Source organism: Rhipicephalus sanguineus, chromosome 7 (genome assembly GCF_013339695.2).
Source record: "Rhipicephalus sanguineus isolate Rsan-2018 chromosome 7, BIME_Rsan_1.4, whole genome shotgun sequence".
NCBI lineage: Eukaryota > Metazoa > Arthropoda > Arachnida > Ixodida > Ixodidae > Rhipicephalus > Rhipicephalus sanguineus.
Window position 1 is genome coordinate 70,412,944 of NC_051182.1, and position 13,375 is coordinate 70,426,318.

A 13,375-nucleotide genomic window follows, 5' to 3' on the forward strand; every position below is an offset into this window, starting at 1 on the left:
CGAGTGTACATAGCAAGAATACTGATTACTAAACTAGGTGACACTTAAAGACGGCCTGGTTTCTTTTGTTCTCTTTAGAACACTATTTATTGACGATGTGTACAGTGCCACTTGTGTTGTGAATACACAAACGGTTCTGTTGTAGTTGTAAAATAAAGTTCATGCACAACTAAGTCCTCGCATTTTGTGGCTTGCCCACGGGTGAGATCGGCAGGCGGTGCATGTGGCATGCCGGAATTTGCACTGGCTCCACTTGCTTATGATATTTGCTTAGTTTCAAGCAGGTAGGTATTTTTTTTTACATATATGTTTGTCTGTGACTTGTGCTTAGAGCATTCAGTGGTGCAAAATTGTGGTACACAGGCTATAGTGATGCAGAACTATCGGTGAATTGACTATCGATAGCATCGATAGTTTTGGTTTTTTAACTACCGATATTGTAAACAAACTATCGATAGTGCAATCGGCAGTACCATCGTTAATATTACTACAGTGATATTACTGCCACGTGCAGGGGCGTAGCCAGAAATTTTTTTCGGGGGGGGGGGGGGGGGTTCAACCATACTTTTGTATGTTCGTGCGTGCGTTTGTATGTGTGCGTGTATATTTACGCAAGCAAAATTGAAAATTTTCGGGGGGGGGGATTGAACCCCCCCACCCCCCCCCCCTTCGCTACGCCCCTGGCCACGTGTGTTTATTGCTTTGTTTTGATGTATTCGGGTTTCACCCACAAAGACTTGGCAATGTTTCACGCAGACCCTGCCGCAGTGTTTTGATAAGCTTCGCGACTGTTTGAGATTATTCTGTTAAGATTACGCGTCGGACGCGAATAGTCAAGCTTATTCAGAGCTCCGCGAGCACCAGTGATAACGCTGGAAGGTTCGATGTATAGAAGACGACCCATTCCACCGATAATCAGATTACTCGATGGCCGACGACTGTCCTCGCCGCTATTAGTGCGCAGCGTTTATCGCTTGGATTTTTAGTTTTGACTTTCTGGGCACAATTTCGCACAGATAAAGAGCTCCGTATGTGCGCCATTCTTCACCGTCGCAACCACGTGACAATAATGATGCTGATGCTGGCCGGCCATGCATATTGCCAAAATATTTTCGATAGCCTACTGTTTCGATTAATTTATGAGCCATTTTTGGCGAGGGAAATGAATTATTTCCGCCGTGAAAATGGTGGAAAGTGTCCATCAATAAATTCATATCCAAAAGCAACCATTTATACCTTACAATTGACAATTAAACTTAGTTGTCGGTATCTTCTTTATTTTAAAATCATAAAATGCAATATAAATTTGAAGCCGCGCAGTTCCATCACATGTAACGGCTTCCTTTCAGCTACAGCTGAACAGTTTGACTTTATTATACAGTACGTGTGACTTTATGATCACGTGTCAGCAAAGCACTCTGGTGAAGAACACAAGCATGTCAACTTGCCCTTCAGCCTACTCCTCCAGCTCCAGTACTATGTACCACGCGCGCGGGGAACCTGCATTAAGTTAGCGCTGCTGACCTTGTACTATCGATAGTACCGTCGATATTACTATCGATAGCGCTATCGATAGCATTTTTTTACCATCGATAGTTCGATAGTGACTCAGCTATCGATAGTACCATCGATAGTTCTGCATCACAACAGCCCAATGGTACAAAAGTGCTCGGTACAACGTAGGCCCAAGGTCACTGGCCAACCTCGGCCATAGGTCACCTGCCGACGTCGGCCCACATTTGGGGTTTGACACTCGCCTCACGTTGGCCGATGTTATGGCCACCGTCTTAGGGCCGATTTAAATGGCCAACGCCAGCCACTCCAGGGCCACGTTTGGCCCTGTGAAAATTAGCACATCGCCAGGTGCCAGCCACCATAGTATCAAGCTAGGGCCGGTGATATGTGAGTGAATGGCCAGTTGCCATCAGGGGCGTAGCCAGAAATTTTTTTCGGGGGGGGGGGGGGGGGGGTTCAACCATACTTTTGTATGTTCGTGCGTGCGTTTGTATGTGTGCGTGTATATATACGCAAGCAAAATTGAAAATTTTCGGGGGGGGGGGGGGTTGAACCCCCCCCCCCGAAAATTTGCTTGTGTTTGAACCCCCCAAACCCCCCCCCCCCTTCGCTACGCCCCTGGTTGCCAGCCACTGTGGGTCCACGCGTGGCCCGGTGCTTATTCGCGTATACGGCCAGCTGTAAGCCACGTGGGACCCAGGTTGGCCGAGGAGTATATTTTAGCCTTGATTTTTCGCGATGCCACATTTTTGTACTAGGAGGGAAGCCCCGTCTTGCACAGCAGTGTAAAGTCGACAGACACAAGTACAAAATTCAGGAAACTCTTTTGATCATTTATTGAAAACTTTTACACATCAAAACAGTGCAGAAACACAGAGTGAAGTAAGATTGTCTGTATAGGAACACCAATACGGTTCACCACATCATACATGGACGTGAAATTTTTACGGCACAAGAAAGTTTGCACAAGTCTGTTGCACAAGAAGATTTACGGCGCGTAAACTTTCACGTTGATACATGCGAGCTCGCTGCCTGCGCCGCCTCTGCGTTCTGCCATCTTCTCAGTTTATGCAATGTCAGGCAATGCTTTTTCAGGGAAGCCCACGTTGGAAAGGCAATCAATTGGCTCATCTCTTCAACAGGTCTCAAAACTTCGGTCGGGACTTTCATGCTTTATTTGCGTCCCATATTTTCTTCACTTAGTGTAGTGTTCCAACTTCCAGCGATGATTTCGTGTGTGTGTCACGTAATTGTTATTTCACGTATTTGTCACGTAATATGTTGTTTGAGAGTGAATAGCGATGTTGTGTTCTTTTCTTGCGTTGCGGCAGAGTGTGATTTGCTTGTGTTTAGTTTGAGCATTCCTTTGTTTGTGATAACTGATTTCGGGGCGCGTGATTTGATTTTGTTAAAGCGAGTATTTGTTTTGACGTCGCCTTCCGTCCGATGCCCCTGGCCCGCAGTCGATCAGGCGTGGACCTTTCGCCGGTCAGCCTGTCGAACAACCCGTAAACGCACGTGGGTGGTATTGTTGTCGCCGCATATCCCTTCCGGAACGAATAGAGCATATAATTCAATTGACAACATATAAAATTAATTTCGATTTTATATGTTGTCAATTGAATTATCAGCACTATTCTTCAAGAAATTGTAATGGTAAGGCTAGCAGCTAACTATTTTGGATCCGATCTCGCGTAACTCCTCAAAACGTTGGTGTAAGGAGTACGGCCGCTTGAGGGTGCGCAGCTGTTTTCGGGCTGTCTGTCGTCTCAGCGCGAAATAATTGGCGCCGTTTGCGGGCCTTTTGCTGTTGTCTGCCGAGATAGCGCGCGCACCAGCGCTAGCGCCCGCGCCCTTACGATCAAAGTTCGCAGTTGCTGCTCGAGCGACGCAGCCGACCCCTCCCAACCCCCCCTCCCCTCGACTCCCTTCATGCTCCTTCGCCCGACGAAAGACGGGCGAGGCGTTTACTCTAGGTCCATTCGTTTCACCTGCACTTCGTGAACCGTTCACGGTGGCGCTGCACTCCGGCATTCGTTCCACGAGTTCAACATGGCGGCGTCAGCACCGCGGTATTCGTTTCGAAAAAGTGCAGCCGTCGTACAAGACCAGTTCACGAATTCCCTGCACTTACTCGTGAGGTAGTGCCGAGTCCGTGCAGCACAAGATGGCTGTAACCGCAGCAGACGACGCAGCCGACTGCATTCGTGGCTATTTTAACGGCGCCCAACGAATACTTCAGTGAATATTTTCCGGTAGTTTGAAATGCCAGGCAGCGTAAGCGGCGGCCACTTTTACGAATCACAACCTCCACAATTCGCGAGACTGCCGACCGTAGCAGAGGGCTTGCACGACATCTGCACTCTCGTAGTCGTTTCGGCATCTCGTTGCTGCTGCACTTTCTGAAACGTTCCCTGCACGACGACGGCACTCTGACGTCACCACCATGAACCAGTTCAGATAGTGCAGGGTGAATCGAATGGACCTTCTCTGCTTGAGGAGCAATCGACGGCAGACTTCGCACGCCGTTCATATTATCGCATGCGCCCTACGGTCGACGGAGATGGCCGGCTCGTTTCATCTCTGCTTCAGCCGCGTTCGGTCCCAGCGCTTACATGCTTTTACTCGCACGTAGAGCACACGATGTGAGGGGCGATGCTATCACTTTGGACGTTATACGGAAAATGACGGCGACGGCAAAAAACCCTCTATAGTGACCATATAATTTCTATCGCAATAAAAGTGTACATTTCAGTTCTCTCGTCTTCACTTTTGTACATGTTAGCAGTCGTGTTTTGTCAATGCGAGCATTAAAAAAAAATTTCCTCAAGTGTTGCCAGGTTTAGCCATGCAGCGCATCACTTATCTCTATTTTCCTCTTGGTTCTCATGTAGGCTCAGGCGCTTTAACGACAGGAACATAAGGTTTTTTTAAAAATTTATTTTTATATAGTCTCAACTGGTTTAGAATGAAGGTACGTAGCTTTTAATTCAGTGCTGGGCAGTATCGAAGATACATGTATCTCAGGTACTATCTTAGATACTCTTTGGGCATCTTGTACCTGTATCGCGATACGTCTCGCAAAACGAGTATCTGTATCTGTATTTCCCATAAATTCAATGATGTATACTGCTATACGATACTGCTATCGCAACACGACCGTGCGGAACAATTATCGCTGACTGAACTCCGCTTTTCAAGCTGGTACTGGCGTCACTAAGCCACCTGAACAAAGCTAAGGGTAGCGACATAATAGGAGGATGGATGGATGGATGCTATGAGCGTCCCCTTTATAACGGGGCGGTGACATGTCTGCCACCAGGCTCGAAGGCGAAAAAAAAAGAGAAAGAAGAAAAAAAACTTCCTTGTTTCATATTGTCCTAACGCCTTATCTACATTGATTAAATCTATGTTATTATACCAAAAAATATAAATTCACGGTCCATCACTCTGCCTCTTAAGGCAGAATGACCTTTTTTTTTCCCATTTATTTATTTTTGTACTTTATCTCTACTTTTCTGCCACCAATACTGTAACCGTCTCTTACTTATTTCTATCGCGGACGTGTTCAGCTTTCCATTGTTGTCCCTAAAACCCAAGGCTTCATGTAGACTCGTGCCCACACGTATACCTGGGTGAATATCGCCACATTCAATCAGTACATGTTCCATCGTTTCCTTAGTTCCCCCGCAGCATGTACATTGTTCTTCTTCGTTACTGAATCTCGCTTTATAACTACGCGTTCTAAGGCAGCCCGACCTTGCTTCAAACAGTAAAGCGCTTACCCTTGAATTATCATAAAACCTTTCCCTCCTTATTTCGTTTTTTCCTAATTCAGATTTTCCTAATTCAGCGCCACCTGTCGGCAGCAACGAGAAGCATTTCTCAGCCGCCATTAGTAGGTCGCGCGCCGTCAGAGCAGTCAGAGTACATGCGCGCGCGCTTCAGATTGAACGCTCGCGTGCGATCCTGTTTGCGCAAATAGTTGCCGTTTCCGATAGAACGGGATCAGCGCAATGCCAGCCCATTGCTGTGTACCGCAGTGCACGCAAAGAGGATTTCGAGACGAGGATGGGTCGAAGGTAAGCAGAAGCGCGCTTACCCGCGGCTTTGTTTACAATCGGTGCGCGGCTGATGCCTACCTTTTCTTGCAGGTCTCGTTTTTTTTATTTTCCGAAGGATACGGACTGGAGGAAAAGGTGGATTATAGCTATTAAGCGTGACGAAGGCCCTTTCTTCACCGTGACGAAGTTCACAAAAGTTTGTTCAAGGCATTTTACTGAAGCAAACTACTTGCCAAACGTCGCCGGAAACCGTCGTTTCTTGAAGCAAGACGCCGTGCCCAGCATCTTCGCGTTTAGTGCTCCGAGGCCTCCACCAAGAAAAAAGCCAAGAAATCGAGAACCACTTAACCTCGTCAGCGCTACAGTGCCTTCCGAAGGCGGGCGATCGACTAGCGCGGATGTGAGCGACGTAGACATCTGCTCTCCTACATCGGTGACGAGCAGCATCGATGGCGTGGTGTGTGGTTGTGCGTGCTCGCTAAAGATTTCCGACCTCACCGAACAACTCGACGTATATGACGGCGCGTGTCCGTGCGTTAGAGTCGGAAGTAAAGAAAAAAGCCGAAGAAGTGGAGCTCAATAAAAGTTCGTTGTACAAAGCAGAGCGAGCGCTCGACATTGCTGCACAAGAGCGTAGCCAGCTGGAGAAGCGCGCGAGCCGAAAGTTTTCCGTTGAGTGCTTTCGGGATAGCCCTGATGACATGATGTTCTATACAGGCCTTCCAGACTACAAAGCTTTCATGGAACTTTTTGAGTTCCTTGACCCAGGAGAAAACTGCGAAAATATTAAGGCATGGTCAAGAAATTATGCTGACTGCCGTACCAATGCAGGAAGGCCTCACCTGCTGCCCGCCAGAGAGCAACTTTTCTTAGTACTTGTAAGGCTTCGCCTCGGACTTTTCGAGAAGGATCTTGCCTACAGGTTTTTAATTTCTCTGCCAACGGTATCCAGGCTGAGTACAACTTGGATCAGCTTTATATACCTACAGATAGGCCAGCTTAATCTTTGGTGGACAAGGGATGAAGTTAATGAAGCCATGACGTTTCGATCGAGGCGGTTTGGACGTAGCTTTCCACAGCAAACTTGTGACTTCGTTCATCGTTGTGCTTCGCTAACCTTTTTGAGGCGCTGTAGGCTTCCACTTTTTCTTCCGTAAGAGTCTCCGGAATAACTGCGAGACTTTTGGACCACGACATCACCACCAAAACAGTAAGCGAGACGCTGCAGTGTGGGCTCTCCGACACTGCCCAAGCAACTGCCTGAAATGACGCCCTACTAATGGCGGACGGCAAAAAAATCAGTGTGGCCAGACTGAATTAGGAAAATCTCCTATTTTATCTTTCCGCCAGAGCCCTCTAGTGAGGGCAGGTGATGAGGTCTGCGCGCCCCTATTGGTGGAACAGAGTCCCGTGGCAGCACTCGCGCAGTCTCGACACATATACAAGCGCGCGAACGTCTACACCCAGCGCACGTATGTAGCTTTTGTTTTCTGGATTTTTTTTTTGTTTTAGTTGTGTCAGTTCCATTGACACTTGCTCTTAGCCACGGTACTGTGCCACGTACTTCAATGAGTGCAGCGTCTATCACGCAAATTCTTATGTCGCTTTCGTGTCGTTATTGAAGATTCTCTTGCGTGCATGGTGCTTCGTTATGAAATCTGAAGCACGTAAGAACGGAGTTGCTTTGCGTCTCATTACTTTCACAAACCAGCGATTTGAAGAACTTCGTGGGTGTAAGTTTGCCTTACATGCGATGACATTGGCTTATATGCAAATAAGGTTCGATGAACTATATAGCTCCACCGATACCGATGCTCGATCTGTTAGAACAATCCTTCACCTAACAAAAGATATCTCGATGTACCTTATCTCTTTCTTTCTGCTATCTTTATTCGAAAGAATTTTTGAAATCACAATTTGATGCTTAGCACAAATGCTTTCTTAGCTGTCTTTCGCATTCCATACATTACCTAGGTCTATTGTTTTTTCCGTTGTTGTCGCTGCAATATATCTTTTGTAACGTGCTGCCAAAATAAGCTCTCTGCTTTATTGTTACTTTGAAATGTCTACGTTATTTCTACTACTGTTTACACATTTATACTTCACTTGAGATTACTGTTCTGCCAAGAAGATTTTGAAAACAAATATATAGTTATGTGGGCGTGCCTTGAGTATACAGTAATATAATAATGTTTGAGATGTAATGTCCCAGAACCGCGATATTATTATGAGAGATGCCGTATAGTGGAGGCCTCCGGAAATTTCGACCACCTGGGGTAAATACACGGGTCTCAAGCATTTTCGCCTCCATCGAAAATGCGTCCGCGGCGGCCAGGATTCGATCCTGTGACCTTCGGGTCAGCAATCGAGCACCATAACCACTAGACCACCGTGGTGGGTCTCGAGTGTATAAAGTACCAAACATTCTGCTTACCCCTTAATAAAATAGTGAAATTGAGTTTGCATTACAGTAATGGAAATTATTAGGAGCCATCTTAAAGGTATTAGATGGGGGGACTCGAGAAACATGCTCCGTTTTTTTCATGAGCGTCCCAACGAGTATTTTCAGGTAATTTTCCATAGGTAATGAAAGTTCTCTTGTCTTACCTTAACAGGTAAGACGATGCTTCATCCTAAATTGTCATAGCTATTAGGGGTCCCGCCTGTATCGGGTCCCTATACTTATTCACTGTGAATGTTTGATACAGAACCCCATGTCTATTTTACTTTTTCTTTTCTTTTTCAGGTCTCCCTCAATTTTTTCACTATTGCTAATCGCCAGACAATCGGAGTTGTAAGTTGCAATATCGCGAATAGCGGCGGTGTCATGCGACGCTTTGTGCTACTGTACTGCCACGCGCTCTTATTTCTATATTTTGGTGTGATTGGGTTTAGCTAGCAAATAACTGCTAGCACCACTCGGCTTAAGCTGCGCCACAATGTTTCGCAAGCTTCGCGATTTCGCCCAATTGTTCTATTAAAAGTACGCGCAGGAAGCGAGTATTCTAGTTTATTCGGGAGCTTGCGCGAGCGCCAGTGATAACGCTGGAAGATGTGATCCCTGATGTATGAAAAAGGACGCATTCCGCCGATGATCAAATTACCGACGACCGATGACTGTGATCGCCGCTATCAGCGTGCAGCGTGCTTTGCTTGTACTTTCAGTTACTTAGTTTTCTTTGCAAAACTTAGCTCAGTACAGAGTTTCGTCTCTACAATATGACTGTCGCCTTCCTAATGACAATACGTCTTCCTGGTTGCATATGTTCCTTTGTTGAAGAATATTTGTTCAAAAATTGCACGTTAGTGAGTATATCGATAACGAGCGTTTTACATCAGCAGATACGTAGAAAAGGAACAGCCACTGCAGTTTTATGTCCCCTACGAATACACTATGCGTCACAAGAAAATGTCGCTACCAGCTTTGTTGCTGCTGTACACCTGTCCGGTGATCCGGTATTGCGTAGCAGTGGTTTACGGACAAGGTAAAACTCCATGCCGGTATTTGCACCATCGTGCGAAGGCTTCTTATTGAAGTTCTTGGGATTAGATGGCAACCCGCTAGCTGGTCCGCAAGCTAAGCAGCGACTCCCATCAACTACAAAAAGACAAGCCAGAAGCGCTGTTAGCGAAGTGTCTAAAGAGATGCCCTGTTAAAGGAGCACTGACACAAAAATTTTGCACCTTGTTCTTTTCTTGTTGCAATAGATAGCTTATGATCCACTTATCACGGCTGCCAACCTCGTTTGCGCGAGTGCGCGACGGTTATTTATTTAGAGACGTTTTTAGAGCGCCCAGTCGCAGTTTCGGTTTCAAAGAGCACCGAGCTAGGCAGCACTACTAGCACTACTTCCGGAGGACGGGTAACCACCATGGAGAAAGGAATACTAAGGAGAGGCCCTGACGTCACATTCGTGAAGCCTCCACAACGCAAACACCCGCATCGCCTCCTAGCGAAGGAGTAGCGAAAGATTTCGCGATTTCCGTCGCGACGTTTGCAAGCGCATGCGCGCATCGCGAAACTTTGCAGCCTTCTTTTGTTTGTTTTTTTTTTTTTCACCGTGCAAGCGGCGTAGTCGATTCACGCGTGCTGCTCCTGTGTGTTCGTTAGGAAAGCTACGCAATGCCCAGCTGTTGCGCATGTACCCTCTGCAAATCGCGTGCACTGCGGACAGTACCGGTTGTCACTTTCCATGTGTACGTATACGTTCGCTTCATTAATTACTATGGTATTTGCATGCGGAGCTCTCGGATGTGCGCTCTGTTGCTCTTTACTCGTTGTGTCAACTCGGAACACACGTGAAATTTTGTTTTTGTCGTCTGACGCGCCGTACATACCATGCGCTGAAGGCATCGTACGTTTTAGAGGCTGTGTCGTTGAAACGAAAGGACAATAAACTTTTGTTGTCGTTATCGGACTACGTGATGTATGTATTGTGCGGTGTGCGCTCGCTGCGTGCTTGTGCTGTGTGCGCACTGTGTGTGCACTTTACGTGCACGATCGTGTATACAATACAGCGGTGCCCTCTTTTCGACGTGAAGTTACGTCAACTATAGGTTGGCGTTGCGCCGAATAGCTACTGCGCTCACTCCATGTACACGAGCAAAGAACCGCTAATCGGGCAATAGATCTGGAAATCGGGCTACGAGAAAGGAATAGAAAGGCCTAATGCCCAGTAGAACGCGTCAGTCACTGCTAGGTGAGTTCGAATACGATGAGGCAGGGGCAGAATGTTTTTGATTACGGCACGTACCGGTACTTTCTGTACTGTTGCACAAAAGCGCTCCACGAAGAATTTCAGCACGCAGCGCTCGGGCCTGCCACGCACGAACAGCCTGGTAAACGTCTGCTCGCAACGTTTTACTGCGTGCGAACCGCACAATACGCGCTAAGTTTACACCGGGACTACAAATCCGAGCAGAAGCGAACCACCGCGGAGAGCACGCCGCAGGGGCGTCTGCTGTTTTGTTTGCCCCATACCGGTTTGTTTGCCCCATAAATCTGACGTCACTTCCGCCACACTTTTCGCAATGCATTGGGATACGATAGGGCCTCTCCTTAGTTTTTCCTTCCTCCATGGTAACCACAGCTGGCCACGTGACCACGCAAAACTGTGGCGTAGGCTACGCGCGAGAGTGGGTGCGGCGGGCGCCGCACTTACGGTTCGTCTGCTACGCCGGTTCGTCTGACGCGGGACGCTTCGAGCTGCTCGCTTTCTGATCCGCGTTTTTCACGCTAGAAGTGCGGACGTCGTCCGTGTCGTTGCCAGGCATGGTTCGAGCAGTCAATAGAGCGTTTTAGTCTGTCCGGCATTAAAAAAGGCGTCGCGTAAAACCAAATAAAGTGTCCCCAAGATGGCACTAGGTCAAGTGGCGCCAGCTATGGAGGATTAGAAACAACTAACAAACGCGTAATCTATGTCCTCTGAGCATTCGGAAGCGCCCATTTCGACTCGTTAACCCTACAGCATCAATTATTTCACTATGGCTCTCATAAACGGCGCCGAATCGGGACGAATACATTGCTGTCGTAGCTTAAGGACATGAATCTAAAGCAAATGGAAGCATTAGTTCGGAGCTTCCACGCTACAGAGCGCACGGCGGCCACTTGATAGATTCGAAGTGGACGACAACCGCTTTTGGTAGTGCGGCCATGTTTTTAGGAGGCGCGAATGCCTCGCCGGAGAAGCTTGCCGTGCACGTTGGACAGCTCTCGCGCGTGCGGCGACGGCCGATGTTCTGCGGCACCACGCTGTTGCGGCATGCTTGCCGCTAGCGTGAGCGGGCCATAACATCTGCCAAATGGCACGACGAGCGAACAGCGGAAGGGAGCGCAACCAGCACACGCAAAGCCGCAGGCACGGAGGAAGAAATGGCAGGTAGCACAAGCAGCACAAGCGCACAAGCGCAAGGGCACAACCAGCAACCAGCCAACACAAACTCGTGACGTAGGTTTGTTTACATATCCGCCGCGTTGATGTCGGCTTCGCGAGGTGCTCGCATCTCGCTCAGTCGCGCGGCATGCACTTTAAAATTGATTTTAAATATGTTCTAGGCTATATTGGCCCTTGATATTTCGTAGACGTTGTGTATGGCTCCACATACATCTATTTCACTCATTATCTCGCCTTCGAAATTTTGTGTTAGTGCCCCTTAAGCAGCTTATAAAAAAACCCTGGTTAGTTCTTTCGGAATTGAACTAATGTACTTTGAGCAAGAAAGAAAAAATTTGAGATGCTAACGGACATTTCATTCAAATGAAATAAAACTGGTCACAGTTAAGAAATTTCAAGCAGACATTCTTGTGCATTGGCGTTTGCTGCTACATCATGTGGATAATATCAAATTTGCGAATGTATGGAAGCATCTTAAGGTACAATAGGCAAGTATCGTATCGGATACATTTATTGCAGTAGTATCTTGCATCTGTACCTCAAATACTTCTTGTCTGAGTATCTTGTATCGTATCGCGATACAATTTCAAAGTATCTTTGCCCAGCTCTGGCTTTTATTAGCCCATCTCTAGGCTTTAGTTGCCCATTCAGCTGCGGTGTTTCGTACCAGGATTTGAACAGGTCGAGTCGCAACAACCCGTGTCACTCGTATGACCCTTCGTGAGGGCATCTACACGGACGAGTTGCCGGATCTCTTAAGTTTCAAGGAGTAGAAGTTTTAGGTGCCAGGCAGATCACGAAGCTGTCTGCGCTGTCGAATGAAAGGGCATATCTGCCGTGATTGTCGAACGCCGCGATGCACCAAAGGTAGCGCTATCGGTCACGAACGGCAAGATCGTGTGCGCACTTATGCCACAGCGATAGGCGCCACGCCGAAACTTCGATCAGGATCTCCATGATTTAATGTAGAAGAAGCGGAAGAGGCGGCTTCGTAGTCTACCAAAAAAATTATCGAAGGAAACCAGGGCACTAGTAGTTGCGCAGCGGGAACGCCAGCTGCGCCACAGGAGGCAGGAAACCGACGCCCGGAAAAGGAGAGTGATGAACCTGAGGCCACTGCGCCTTCGGAGGAGCCGCCGGCTGCGCGTTCGACGGCGCGTTCGCGGGCTGCACGTCGGGAGGCGTCGGTTGAAGAAGGCGAAAACGCAAAGGTGGAAGGCATGTAGTAAGTCAGTAGACGCGACCGAACAAAGAAAAGAGACGGATAAGATTGAGGAGGCCTGCTTTGGTGGAAGAAGAGAAAGACCTTATTTATTTCAAGAGGGAAGAGTGCGCTGGTGGTGGGAGCCTACCCGGCGCAGGTCTCCGCTTCTTGGTCCAATCCAGGATCTGGTCCTGGACCTCGGGCGCCGAGCTGCACACGGTATGCGGCCTCCCACTGCTTTTTACTATCAGTGTTTAGTGAGTTAGGTGGTGGGTGGGCGCGAGACGCAGGCAGTATCAGCTGAAGCGTCTGGCGCATGAACTGGACCTGGACGTGCTCGGAGTCCAAGAAACGAAGGCGGAGAGTGAGAGCCATATTGACGGCATGCAGAGCCATGTATACTGACGGCTTGCTTGCACCTTTCCGTACCTATTGCACCGTGTGCGTCAGTCACGCGATTGGAACTTCCGCAGACTTTTATTCACATACCCTAAAGGCCCTTGCCGGGCATTACATAGGGGGATTTACAGTAAACGGGGTGGGAGCGAGGTTACATTTGAATAGAAATACACTTGTTAACACCAGACTAAGCGAGGCAAATAATAATGAACACTTCGCACACAAAATAATTTACAAGGTTTAGACATACAGGTTAAAATAAACTTTTTTCTTTCCCTTTTTTATACAATATTAACCGA

The 13,375-nt window shown here is 47.7% G+C and overlaps 1 protein-coding gene across 1 annotated transcript in view; it reads left to right on the plus strand.

Moving 5' to 3' along the window:
* The window catches only part of LOC119399525 (uncharacterized), a 37,885-nt gene extending 27,489 nt beyond the window's left edge, over positions 1–10,396 (plus strand). The window contains exon 5 of the transcript XR_007416875.1: positions 10,382–10,396. The gene's annotated coding sequence lies outside the window, so the exon portion shown is untranslated. The remainder of the gene's footprint in view (positions 1–10,381) is intronic.
* Positions 10,397–13,375: the final 2,979 nt, after the last annotated feature.